The 13012-nt window shown below is 39.5% G+C and overlaps 1 long non-coding RNA gene across 1 annotated transcript; it reads left to right on the top strand.

Annotated features, from left to right (window-relative positions):
* The first annotated feature begins 7966 nt into the window (after positions 1-7966).
* On the top strand, positions 7967-12401 carry LOC129163427 (uncharacterized). Its single transcript, XR_011520530.1, has 3 exons — positions 7967-10900; positions 11178-11245; positions 11984-12401. It is a non-coding gene; the product is annotated as an uncharacterized lncRNA (long non-coding RNA).
* Positions 12402-13012: the final 611 nt, after the last annotated feature.

Below are 13012 nucleotides of genomic sequence, written 5' to 3'. Positions count from 1 at the left end.
AGCCCCCCCCCCCCCCCCCCAGTGGGTGGTTCCAGTATGAGGTTTAAGTGCTGCCTCTTCCATGAAAATGAGTGTGACAATTTTCTTTATTAAGAAATTAAAATCCAACACAGAAAATTATTGTCAGAGGAGCTGATTCATCACAAGCGATTGTATCCTCCTAAAATATATGGGAATAAAACATTTTAAGATGTTAACTTCTGTTGATTATGTTATGCTTTATCTTGCTGCTAAATTATTAAAAATATTCTTATAGTAAAAATACTCAGAGCCACATGGTGAGTTTTATTTATCCATTCCTCCTGTGAGGGGCTCTGTAGTAATTAGTTATTTGATCCTTTAAAAACACCTGGTCAAGAGTGGGTGAGAGCACGTAAACAGGATATCATGGTTTCACATATGAACAATGGGAGCACCGAATCTGTCAGTTCAACTGAAAAAGCTCCTCGATTGAAAAACCACATGTCCTTAAAAAAATAAATACATTTTTTTGGAATTGATTGAACTTTTTAAGATTTGAAAATGTTATCTGGTTGCTTTTTCTTAATGATAGAATAAGGAATAGAATAAAATTAAATAATGTATCATATTCTCTGTTTTAATGGGATTTATATCCTCAGGAGTCTTAATTATCTTTAAATTTAGCCGTTTTTTGTATACCTTGCTTTACCTACTTTAAAATGTATTTTTAATCTAACATGTTTTTAATCTGCATTCTAATTTCTATATAATCCAAATGTATTGTGATGGAAAAATTTGTATTAACAAGTTCAAGTGGTGGTCTCCTTAACAAAAACTCACCTGTTCAGATGGCTTTTGCATGACCATTATTCACCAACCTCTCCTTATTCAGCTCTCGCTACCAAATCCACCTTTCCCCGGATCCACTGATTCCATTTTTAATTACAATATTTTAGTTTTCTTGTATTTCTGATATTGTTAAATCATTTTTGTAATTTTCTTTGTTTTTAGGATATTTTTTGTAATCATTTTTGTTGTCAATTTTTGTTCTTGTGACATGCCTCGCAATTTTTATCCTGAGAGGCGCTATATAAAAGATAGTTTTCTTTCTTTCTTTCTTTCTTTCTTTCTTTCTTTCTGTCTAGGTAGATTTTGTCACAGACATGTAAAAATAATTGAATGTCTCTTTTGCAGAGGTGTGACCAAGTCTCGAGTCAAGTCCAAGTCAAAGACAATCAAGTCCAAGTCGAGTCCAAAGTCAATGATGTGGAAGTCCAAGTCAAGACCAAGTCCTTAACTTTGAATTTTCAAGTCATAATCAAGTAATCTGTCCAACTTCAATTTACTGACGATGATAATAAATAAATCCCAGGGATAAAGCTTCTTAAATCTTCATTTATTTGCTCAAACAAGCAGAAAGTGCACCTGAACTTGATTATAAACAAAGTGCTGCTGCATTTAGCGGTACAAGATCAAACGCAGAACAAAGAATGATTCATGATTTTTGTCCATGTCGTTCCACTTTTGTGCTAAAATATCAAATATGCTCAAGTCATCATCAAGTCAGCAGATGCAAGTCAATTCAAGTCGCAAGCCGTTGGCGTTCAAGTCCAAGTCAGGTCAAGTCATAAGTCTTTATAGATTTAATGAAGTCAAGTCAGATGTCATTAAAATAATGACTCGAGTCCAAGTCATGTGACTAGAGTCCACACCTCTGCTCTTTTGTGATTTTATTTAGGTATAAGATATGTCTCTCGCCTGGTCAGGGAATGCCTTGGGATTGCCCCGGAAGAGCTGGCCCAAGTGGCTGCGGAGAGGGAAACCTCTGGAATTAGGCTGTTGCCCCCGCCAACCCGACTCAGGATAAGCGGAAGATAATGGATGGATGAGTGGATATAAGATAAAAAGTGTAAAAATACTGAGAATGTAACTTTTATTAAAAATAAATTCTTCAAATGATGCTTTGTATTGTTTTTTTAAGAGTTTTGTACATGTGTACAAGCATTTTACATTCAGGTTTGAGCTCAGGAGTGTAAAACATTTAGGTTACAGACTGTTTTGATGAATCTATGTTTTATTCTTAAGCTTTTTGTTTTTGTGTGAATATAGAAATGCAAACATGGTGTTATCTCTACTGTAACACACTCTAACGCATTTATTTTTCTTTTTTGTGCACTTCGCACAAATACTCCGTCCTTTTAAATCCTTCATACATCCTTAAGCTACGATGCTGGAATCAGATCCTTTTTTCTGCAGCCACAAAAGATTTCAATGCATCCAGAAGGTTGTGGGCGTGCACATTCCCCCCCTCCCATCCCGGGGTGTCTGCTGGATTATCGGAGGGATTTCTGTTGGATTTCAGTGAAATAAAGACGCATGAAGCTCTCTCCTGTTGCATCAACGCTCACACACTTGACATACCCTAAAGTGTTGTTTACATGCATTTTTAACAGTAGTCCTCTCTGTGAGCTGTGGATTGCATCATTTAGGTGGAACCAGCATCTCTGCAAGGATACGAGCTTTTAAAAACAGCAATGACCTACTTTTTTATCTAAATGAGCACCGTTAAGCAACCTATACACGCTCTATAGTCTGTGACAAGGGCTCTTTAAAAAGGAGGATGATGATGATGTCATCAGCTGACAACTGAATGACAAGGTGAACTTTGAGATGGAATAAAGGCCGCAGACAGAAAAACTGTTTCTTAAAGCTTTGTTCTAGGTCAAAGTTGACGGGTTGAATTGATTTCATCATACGAATGAACTGTGGGTGTTTTCTGAACATTTCAGCACATTTATTATATTTATTCATTAGATTTTCTGTAATGTGGTTATTGGGGTTACCGTTGCCTACGGGATGGGTCAAATGCGGAGATGTAATTTCAGCAGTGAGTGATGATGACTATGGGACTTTGTTTGACTTTATTTGATTTTTTAATCAAATTTTTGTTTTATCATAAGACTGTGTCTTTATTTTCATTATTATTTTCGAATTCTTTGTAAGCTTCCTTGTGTGAACCAAAATTCCCCCTGATGTGAAACAATAAAGAACGTTTCTATTATATTTCTATTTCATCCGAGTTTGTTTTTTAACACATTAAAAAAGTGTGTCTGTGTGTGTGTTGTTTGTGTTTAACCATCCAGTGGGACGCTCACACACTCTATGTTGTTGGTCCGCCTTTAGCTTTGATCACAGCTCACATTCACTGTGGCGTTGTTTCGTTAAGCTTTTGCAACATCACAATATTTATTTCCATCCTGTGTTGCATTAATGTTTCACCAAGACCTTGCACTGATGATGGTAGAGTCTGACCGCTGCACAAAGCCTTCTCCAGCACATTCCAAAGATTCTCAATGGAGTTAAGGTCTGGACTCTGTGGTGGTCAATCAATGTGTGAAAATGATATCTCATACTCCCTGAACCACTCTTTCACTATTTGAGCCTGATGAATCCTGGCATTGCCATCTTGGAATATACCCGCACCATCAGGGAAGATGGAATAACCTGGCCATTCAGTGGATTCAGGTAGTCAGCTGACCTCATTCTTGGAGCACATCCTGTTGCTAAACTTAGACCTGACCAACTGCAGCAACCCCAGATCATAGCACTGCCCCCACAGGCTTGTACAGTAGGGACTATGCAGGATGGGTGAATCACTTCATCTGCCTCACTTTTTAATTCAATTCAAGTTTATTTATATAGCGCCAAATCATGACAAGAGTCGTCTCAAGGCACTTCACATAATAAACATTCCAATTCACGTCAGTTCATTAAGCCAATCAGACATAATGTTTCCTATATAAGGAACCCAACAAATTGCATCAAATCACTGACTAGTGTCAGTGATTTTACAGCAATCCTCATACTAAGCAAGCATAAAGCGACAGTGGAGAGGAAAACTCCCTTTTAACAGGAAGAAACCTCTGGCTCAGTATAAGCAGCCATCCTCCACGACTCGCTGGGGATCGAGAAGACAGAGCAGGCACACACACACACACATGCACGCACGCACACACAGACAAAGTAATGTGTCTATAGTTATATTGTGATTTCTTAGTAAATTTTCTATTTGGTGAGAGATAAACTTTATTGTATTTATCCTAGTGGATCTATAATTAAACGGATAAACTAGCAGTAGCACATCCAACGTCAAGGAAAGCAAAAAGTTATTATCAGGAGAGGGAGAATGTTTAAGTGGTTAGCAGCAGTGTGCTAGACGATGGCCCCCTCCATGAGGCCACCACAGCTCAGCAGAACATTGTAGCTTCTTCTGGGGAGAAAAACACTTAGAGAGAAAATAAAGTTAACAGCTGAAATTGCAGAAAATATTACAGTTAAAGAGCAGATTGTAGAAGAAAGCAGTAGAGTGTGAAAAGTGGTCAGTGTATCCTCCAGCAGTCTAAGCCTATAGCAACATAACTACATAAATAACTCTGGATAATCTATCCTATTTAGATGGAGGCATGTTGGAGGCAGGGCAAGGGAGAGCCGATTTTACCGACTGTACACTCCACCTCCCTGTACTCCCCCACTTGTCCAGATCTAAGCTAACATCAGATTTTAACCATAGGCCCTATCAAATAAACATGTTTTAAGCCTAGTCTTAAAAGTAGACAAGGTGTCTGCCTCACGGACTAAAGCTGGGAGCTGGTTCCATAGGAGAGGAGCCTGAAAACTAAAAGATCTGCCTCCCATCCTAATTTTAGATATTCTGGGAACCACCAGTAAACCTGCAGCGTGAGAGCGAAGTGCTCGGTTAGGAACGTATGGAACAATCAGATCACTGATGTATAATGGAGCTTGATTATTAAGAGCTTTAAATGTGAGAAGAAGGATCTTAAAATCTATTCTGAATTTAACAGGTAGCCAATGTAGGGAAGCTAAGACAGGAGGGATATGATCTCTCTTTTTAATTCTCATCAGAACTCTAGCTGCAGCATTTTGGACAAGCTGAAGACTTTTAACTACATTCTGTGGACTTCCTGAGAGTAATGAATTACAGTAAGCCAGTCTTGATGTAATAAATGCATGAACTAGTTTCTCAGCATCACTCCTGGAAAGGATGCTTCTAATCTTAGCAATATTCTGAAGGTGGAAAAAGGAAATCCTACAAACCTGTCTAACCTGGGATTTGAATGTCCTGGTCAAAGATATCACCAAGGTTCCTTACTTTGTTCTCAGAGATTAATGTAATGCCATTCAGGTCAGGTGATTGACTAAGCAATTTCCTTTTCTGGATTTCTGGTCCAAAGATGAGAACTTCCATCTTGTCTTGATTTAAAAGCAAAAAGTTTAGAGTCATCCAATTTTTTATATCCTCAAGACAAGCCTGTAATCTACCCAACCGATTAGGTTAATCAGGGTTAATGGATAAATATAACTGAGTATCGTCAGCATAACTGTGGAAGTTTATCCCATGCTGTCTAATGATTTTACCAATTGGGAGCATATACATAGTAAAAAGAATTGGTCCAAGCACTGAACCCTGTGGTACTCCGCAAGTAACCCTGGAGTATGAAGACGATTTGTCATGTACATTTACAAAATGAAATCTGTCAGACAGGTAGGATTTAAACCAGCCTAGCGCTGTTCCTTTGATCCCTACAACATGTTCAAGTCTTTCTAAAAGAACATTGTGACCAACTGTGTCAAAGGCAGCACTGAGATCTAACAAGACTAGAACAGACACAAGATTCTTATCTGAGGCCATGAGAATATCATTTGTAATTCTCACTGACGCAGTTTCAGTGCTGTGATACTCTCTAAAACCAGACTGAAATTCCTCAAACAGAGCATTAGTGTTTAAATGCTCACAAACTTGGATGGCCACTATTTTCTCCAGGACTTTGGATAAAAATGGAAGGTTAGATATTGGTCTATAATTCATTGGGTCATCTGGATCCAGAGAAGGCTTCTTAAGTGAAGGTTTGATTACAGCAACCTTAAAATCCTGTGGTACATATCCATTTACTAAGGATAGATTGATTATATCTAGAATGGGGGCAGTAACCATAGGAAATGCTTCTTTAAATAATTTGGTTGGGATTGGATCCAAAACGCAAGTTGAAGGTTTAGATGAAGCTAATATTTTTGATAACTCTGAAAGCTCAAATGGATCAAAACGATTCAAGCACAGATGAGGTTCTACAGTCACCTCTGATGCTGCCTCACTTACTGAGGAAGAAGAAATCGCATTAGGGAGGATGCTAAAGATTTTGTTTCTAATAGAATTAATTTTACTTGTAAAAAATCCCATGAAGTCATTGCTGCTGAGGGCTAAGGGAATAGATGGCTCAGAGCTATGATTCTGTGTAAGTTTAGCAACTGTACTGAAAAGAAATTTAGGATTATGCTTATTCTCCTCAATTATTGCTGAGAAATAAGCAGTTCTAGTTTGTTGAAGCTTATCTTTATAAAGCACAAGACTATTTTTCCAGGATAGGTAGGCCTCCTCATGGTGCGTAGAGCGCCATGTTCTCTCCAATTTCCTAGAGTTTTGTTTTAAGGCCCGTAAATGAGAATTAAACCAGGGAGCCAACTTCCTGTCCCTAATTACCTTCTTTTTTAAAGGGGCAACATCATCTAATGCCACATGTAAAGAGGAATTAACATGATGAACCAATGCATCAATTTGTGAGGGGCTAGAATTGAAAATATTGCCCTCTGCTACATGCCTCTGAGATGCTGAGGACAGTAAAGATGGAACAGTTGATTTAAAAGATGCAACTGCGTTGTCAGATATATAGTGAAATTTACTTTCATGTCTCGAGAACTCAGTTATAAAAAACTCAAAGGTCATCAGAAAGTGGTCCGAGAGGACTGTATTATGTGGAAATATCGTTATTTGCTCACACTCTATGCCATAAGTCAGCACAAGGTCCAATGTATGATGGCAGGAGTGGGTGGAGCTATGTATTCTTTGAGTAAAACCAATTGAGTCTAAGATATTACTAAAGGCTACATTGAGGCTATCATTTTCAATGTCCACATGAATATTAAAATTTCCCACTACAATGACCTTATCAGTATTTAGCACCAAATCAGATAAAAAAATCAGAGATCTGATCCAAAAACTCAGAGTAAGGGCCTGGTGGACGATATAAAACTACAAACAAGAGTGGCTTTACAGTTTTGCAATCTGGATTAGGAAAACTAAGAACAAGATGTTCGAATGAACTGTAGCTATTAATTGGTAAGGGACTGATTAATAAGTCCGAATGAAAAATGGTTGCTACTCCTCCTCCTCGCCCAGTACTTCGAGCAATATGATGATTTAAATAATTTGAAGGAGTCGACTCGTTTAAGCTAACATAGTCCTCTTGCTGCAGCCAGGATTCTGTGAGAGAGAGCAGAGATCTGATTATCACAAATCAAGTCATTAACTAACAAAGTCTTAGAAAAAATGGATCTAATGTTCAACAACCCACATTTAATTTTTCTAGCTTCCTGCTCAGTTGAATTTGTTCTAATATTTTTGAGATTTCCATGATTTGCACATGGTTGTTAAAGACAAGTGAACTTGTTTCCAGCTGGAAGATAATCGCCCATGCAGTAATTATCCAATTGGAGGCTCCTACCTATATGTTTAGTTAAATTCAGGTAGCCACTTTTTTTTGGCTGGGCCAAAAAGTGCTCTACGAGTGGAGGCCACCGTTTACCTGTGTTTGGTTGTTGATGATCTGGTCAAGATATAAACATTGTTGTTTCGACTCTTCAACAATGTCAGCCTAATGGCCAGGTCGTGCCATAGTTTTTCTTCCATTATCATGACTTTTTATAATACCTCAAATGACTGAAAGAGATTCAAACTTCCCTGAAGCTGGTGTGTAAGCTAATGGTTTGTGCTGACCCGGTACATTCTCTGTGGTTAATGGATATCACATTTCCCAAATGACTAGCTAACGGAACATTTAACCCAGAAAAACAACTTCAGAGGCACAGCAGAGGAAAAGGCAGGGAACACCAAAGTCTTCCTCCTCCTTCGGCGCAGTCTGGCTGCTCAAGTGTTAAACATGTCCAAGTCTTTACTTGTAGACAGCAGCTAGGGCACAAATCAAAACGAGGCTTGTTTTGCTGTCGCATAACATTCCACATGAATGCAGCATTAGTAGGTAGGAACATTTAGTTCTGAGCTGCAGCTAAAAGGACTGGTCAGACGTACATGACTGGACTTGTTCGAGTCTTATGTAAGAGTTTGATTCAGTCCAATCAGATGCTGTGTCTTAGAAAAACAAGAAGGCATGAGAAGTCTTAGGGTGTGAGTTATGTCACAGCAAGAACAATATACGGATATAAAAAAAAAAGCAGAAGAAACGCTGCAGGATATATTCCTTCAGTTAGACAGTTTTATAATCAATATATAGGTCAAAATGTCTTATACGTTATTACAGCAGCTCAGGAATGTGGTGGTCATCAGGGTGAGTGCGTCAAACTGGGTGTGACCTTTGTGTCTCATTATTATGTAATCCATGACAATACTCCAGTCTGAAACTTTATGTTTGTTTGATAAATGACAAAGAAACGAGAACAGAATGTCTCAGCTTAATCATGCTTTTATTTTGATGACATCAGCTGAAGGGAGTCACCGCCTAGCAACCATTTCCTCCTGCCTAATCGTTGTGGCTGTTTTTTTTTGGTAAAGTTTAGAGATAATGTTGTTTTGGGGCTTTTATCTGTGTTTTTTTCTTAATCTATAGATTAAATTATTTGCAAGACTCATCACCAGCTGAAAGCCTCTTTCACACTGAATGCGGAACGGTAGCGGCCCGGTTTCCGAATGGCTTCTGCATTGATTAAAAATCATTGAGTCGAATCAGAGCATTCATACCGACTGTGGCTTGGTTTGGACTGGATGTGGGGTTCCGGAACGTTTCCACCTGGAGCCTATTTTTTCCCACACGCCGCATGCGGATTATCATGAAGTTAAAAAAATTACACAAGCCAGACAGGAAGTGAGACATGTTTCAGCGAGGTGCATCCAGTTTATTTCAAACTAAAACCTGTAAAACATTACTTCTTCCAGATTTTAGACAGGGACATCAGTTCAAAGTGTATGATAGTTGACATTATTTTTACTGGTATATTTTTACATGCATTATGTCAAATTTCTAGTCATTCGGTGCTCTTGAGGGAGTAGATAGCCTAAAGCTTGGTTTGTGCTTGACGCGTCCGCGAGGTTCGCATGGCTCCGCGTGGCTAAATTGCGTCATTTTAACAACCACGCCCCTCCACTGCGCCTTCGCACGGCCCAAACTTTCTGCACCGCGCACCTAGGAAATTTTCTAACCACGCGCACGGTCGAACGCGGAAAAACATGGCGGACTGGCAAGAACTAGTATGGCAGAGGTTCATAAATACAGACATTTGTAGGATTCAGCTCTCAAAGATCACCGTGATCAACATGTTGTTAATAATTCTTGGAGAGAAGTAGCTCGCACTGTCGGAAAAGACGAGGACACTGTTAAAAATGCTGGAATGCCATGTTGTAAACAACAGTAATTTTTACTTCTATTATGGTGTAGTGTTGGATGCATGCCGTAGAGCTCCATGCCGCCCCGTTCAGTTTGGGAGAATATTGGCTCACCGCAGAGACAAGCTGAATGAACCATAAACGCTGCAAGTTGTGAAGCGCGTTCCGTCCGCGAGCCGCATCACCAAGCAGAAAGTAAACGCGTCAAGCATAAACCAAGCATGAGACATTCAGTTAACAAGCCACAGTCTGTGTGAACGATAGTTGGTCCGGAAGATATACGGAAACTGAACCGCCTTCATACGGCGTTTGGTGCTTTTCTTTTTCTTCTCTTTTTGTGTGCCTCGTGATTTTTGTCTTGAGAGGCACTATAAAAAATATGTTTTCTTCTTTCTTCTGTTGACTTCCTGACTACCCTTTCTTCATGCTGCTGCTTCCATCAGTTCTGCCATTCTCAGGACCCCGTATCACCTTTTCTTATTCATTTCTGTCTTCCTTTACACTTTTTCATTTTATTTTTCAATTTTCCCCATTTTTTGCTATGCTATTTTAAGCACATATGCATACATTTTTTTAAAAACATTTTTAATTTTGTTTTTGTGAAGCGACTCGGGATTCTTATCTTAAAGTGACAGTGTGTATTTTTCCTGTCGATAGGGGGCAGTAGATACCTAAATCATTGCAATGAAGCAGTATTTCTGTGCTGGGGTAAGACCTTACCAACGGATGCCCATTAGGGTCGAAAAGCCCGGAGGAGTGCAAACTTTAGCAAAATAATAAGCAGGGCCGGCTTTGTCGACAGGCGACACAGGCGGCCGCCTGGGGCGCCATCTGATGGATAGGGCGCAAAATTTCAAAAAAAAAAAAAAAAAAAAGTTCATTAAATTCATGTTTGTAATATGAAATGCACTCTCTACATACTCAAAATTCCCCTTTGAAATGACATGAAATTAAAACATCAATATTTAAATTCCAATGATCTGGCTGCATTTCGAGCTCCCGCTTGAGCCACCGCTCCGATGCATTTGACTGTTAAGGTTGCCATAGCGATCACGTGTGTGGGTGGCACTGTAGAAGGACTTCCTGTTGTGCGTTTAAACGTTTGATATTTTACGATGAAAAGAACACCTAAGCCATCGGGATCAGCATTCCAAAAGCGAAGGAAGGAAGAAGAATAAAAACGGGCCCAAAGCAGAGGTATGTAGACTTTATAAGTTTTGCAAAGGAACTTTTTGCGTTAGCATTGTAGCTAACTGCCTCTCCTGCCACGCATGGTCCACGGACGGACCCTTGCTAGCTGTTTACACACACACAATACAGTATCTGTAACTTTAACCCATTCATTTTACTTTTGAATCGTCGTGTCCAGATGCAGTGAGACAATATCTGCAGCCACACAGGCACCTGTTGACACCGGGGGGGGCGGGACTGTCTTTACACCTCTTGAGTCTCACTGTGATGATGAAGAATGTAAGATTTTTTACTGGTTTTTGGAGCTTGATTGCAGCCTTTTATGAACGTTGTTTCAAATTTTAAGTACGCATACAATATGAATTTAATATTTGTATATCAGAAGAACGTTAGGTGTGGGTGTAGCAAATTTTCAACTTTGTCCGACACATCGGGCGGGCGGCACCGCCGCGGCCGTGGCGGGGACTCCCCCGCTGCCGCCGGGCCCGGCGGGGAGTGAGAACTGCCTAAACACAGCATGACATCTTATGCCGTCTCTTTCTTGTTTATGCTGCAGCGTCTTCATTCAGGCATCACGCAGCAGCAGCACATTTACTGAGCTACAGTCTCAGCATCTAGAACCAGGTGAGTAAGTTACTTGTTAGGCTATTTGTAATCAGCAGTAGAAACGGACTTTTTCAAATTAAACGGCTTATCACATATATCGATATGCAAAATTAATTTATTTAAATCCACACCAGACACTTGTTTTTGGCACAATCAGTGCAGCATTGATTTAGCATTGAGAATATTAAATAATCTGAACATGCACATCTGAAATTGTCTCCTTAAGATGTTATTAGGCTGTAAATTTGTAAAAAAGGATGGACATTAGTTTTTGTGACATTAGTGAGTCATCTTCAGGGCAGAAAGGTTTATGCCCTGAAGAAGGTCGTACCGAAACGCATCGGTGTTTCCTTGTTTAATAAATGAAAACCTCAGAGTGCCTCAGATCACCGGTTCTTCTTCCTCATGTTCTACATTTATTTGATGCTGAAGAGCACCTGAGAGTGAGACATACGTTTTTTTTCAAATATTCCCCACTTCCACCTGTTTTTGATAATTTTATTCATGTTTTCATAGAACAGATTAAAAAAGATCAATAAAATAAAAAGTCCAGTAATATTAAAAATTGTGAAAAGCATCACTGCACATGACCGAGGAATATTGAATGTAAAAGTGGCACTGTTCTTAATTCATGCATCAGAGGGTTAAGTTGCTTTGTGTGTGTGTGTGTGTGTGTGTGTGTGTGTGTGTGTGTGTGTGTGTGTGTGTGTGTGTGTGTGTGTGTGTGTGTGTGTGTGTGTGTTTATTTTCTCACAGAAGAAGAACCCAACACCACACCAGCAGACTCAGTGCTCCAACCCAACAGCCTGAAGAGACACCATCATCAGCTTCAACAGATGTCTGTGAACATGTATGAGCTGCTGGCCCCATGGATCCTGCTGACTGGCCACAGCAGTTGAACAAAATGGAAAGTAGAACTTTCTTTATGATGACACTTTGATGTTTGAGTTTTGCTTTTGATTGCACAGTTATTGGTTTTGCACCCCACCCCCCCACCCACCCCCAATGACATTTGCACAACATTTTGAGTTGTTGGCTATTGTAATATTCTCAGGTTACTTATCTTTCAAGCTTACATTTATTCTTCAGGCTGTTGACTTTAAAGAGTTGCTGTGTGAATATTTAAATTAAAAAATTAGTAACTAAGGAATAACTGTGGAGTTGCTTTTTCCAATGTGTGGACTTGGGTTTGGGTGAGAGGCGTGGGGGGGGGGGGGGGGGGGGGGGCAAATGGGCACTCTCGCCTTGGGCACCAAATTGCCCAGAGCCGGCCCTGATAATAAGCACACCAGACTTCCTTTCATCACTGGTAACAAGTGAAGAGGTAAATGTGTAAAACAACAAAGTTTAAAACTGACTTAAGTTTTGTTACAAATCAGTAAATTAATTTTGTCCTCACGGGCTCCTGTAGAAGGAAACGTGGCATCTAATATGGTGTCGCCCAGAGACTTAGACCCGCTTCCATGTATTTTAGACCTGATTTTTATGGTTATATGTTAGGAAGCCTCCAATATTTTTCAACAACTGGGCATCATTTAATTAATTTTGAGCAAAATTAAATGGATGTTTCAAGAACTAAATGGTAAAAACTACACATTGTCTCTTTAAGAGGTGCTGTGTAAAAATAATTTCATCTTCTTATCTGAGTTAATGTGATTCAGATCAAACACAGGTAATTTCCTTTGTTATTACAGTTTGGCTGTGCGACGGGCTGTCCTTTCACTTTCAAGCTTGTTTTCTCTTTCGATATGAACCAGGGATTTGGTTTGATGTAGGGTCCAGATA

Source organism: Nothobranchius furzeri, chromosome 5 (genome assembly GCF_043380555.1).
Source record: "Nothobranchius furzeri strain GRZ-AD chromosome 5, NfurGRZ-RIMD1, whole genome shotgun sequence".
NCBI lineage: Eukaryota > Metazoa > Chordata > Actinopteri > Cyprinodontiformes > Nothobranchiidae > Nothobranchius > Nothobranchius furzeri.
This window is presented reverse-complemented; position numbering and strand designations above follow the sequence as displayed.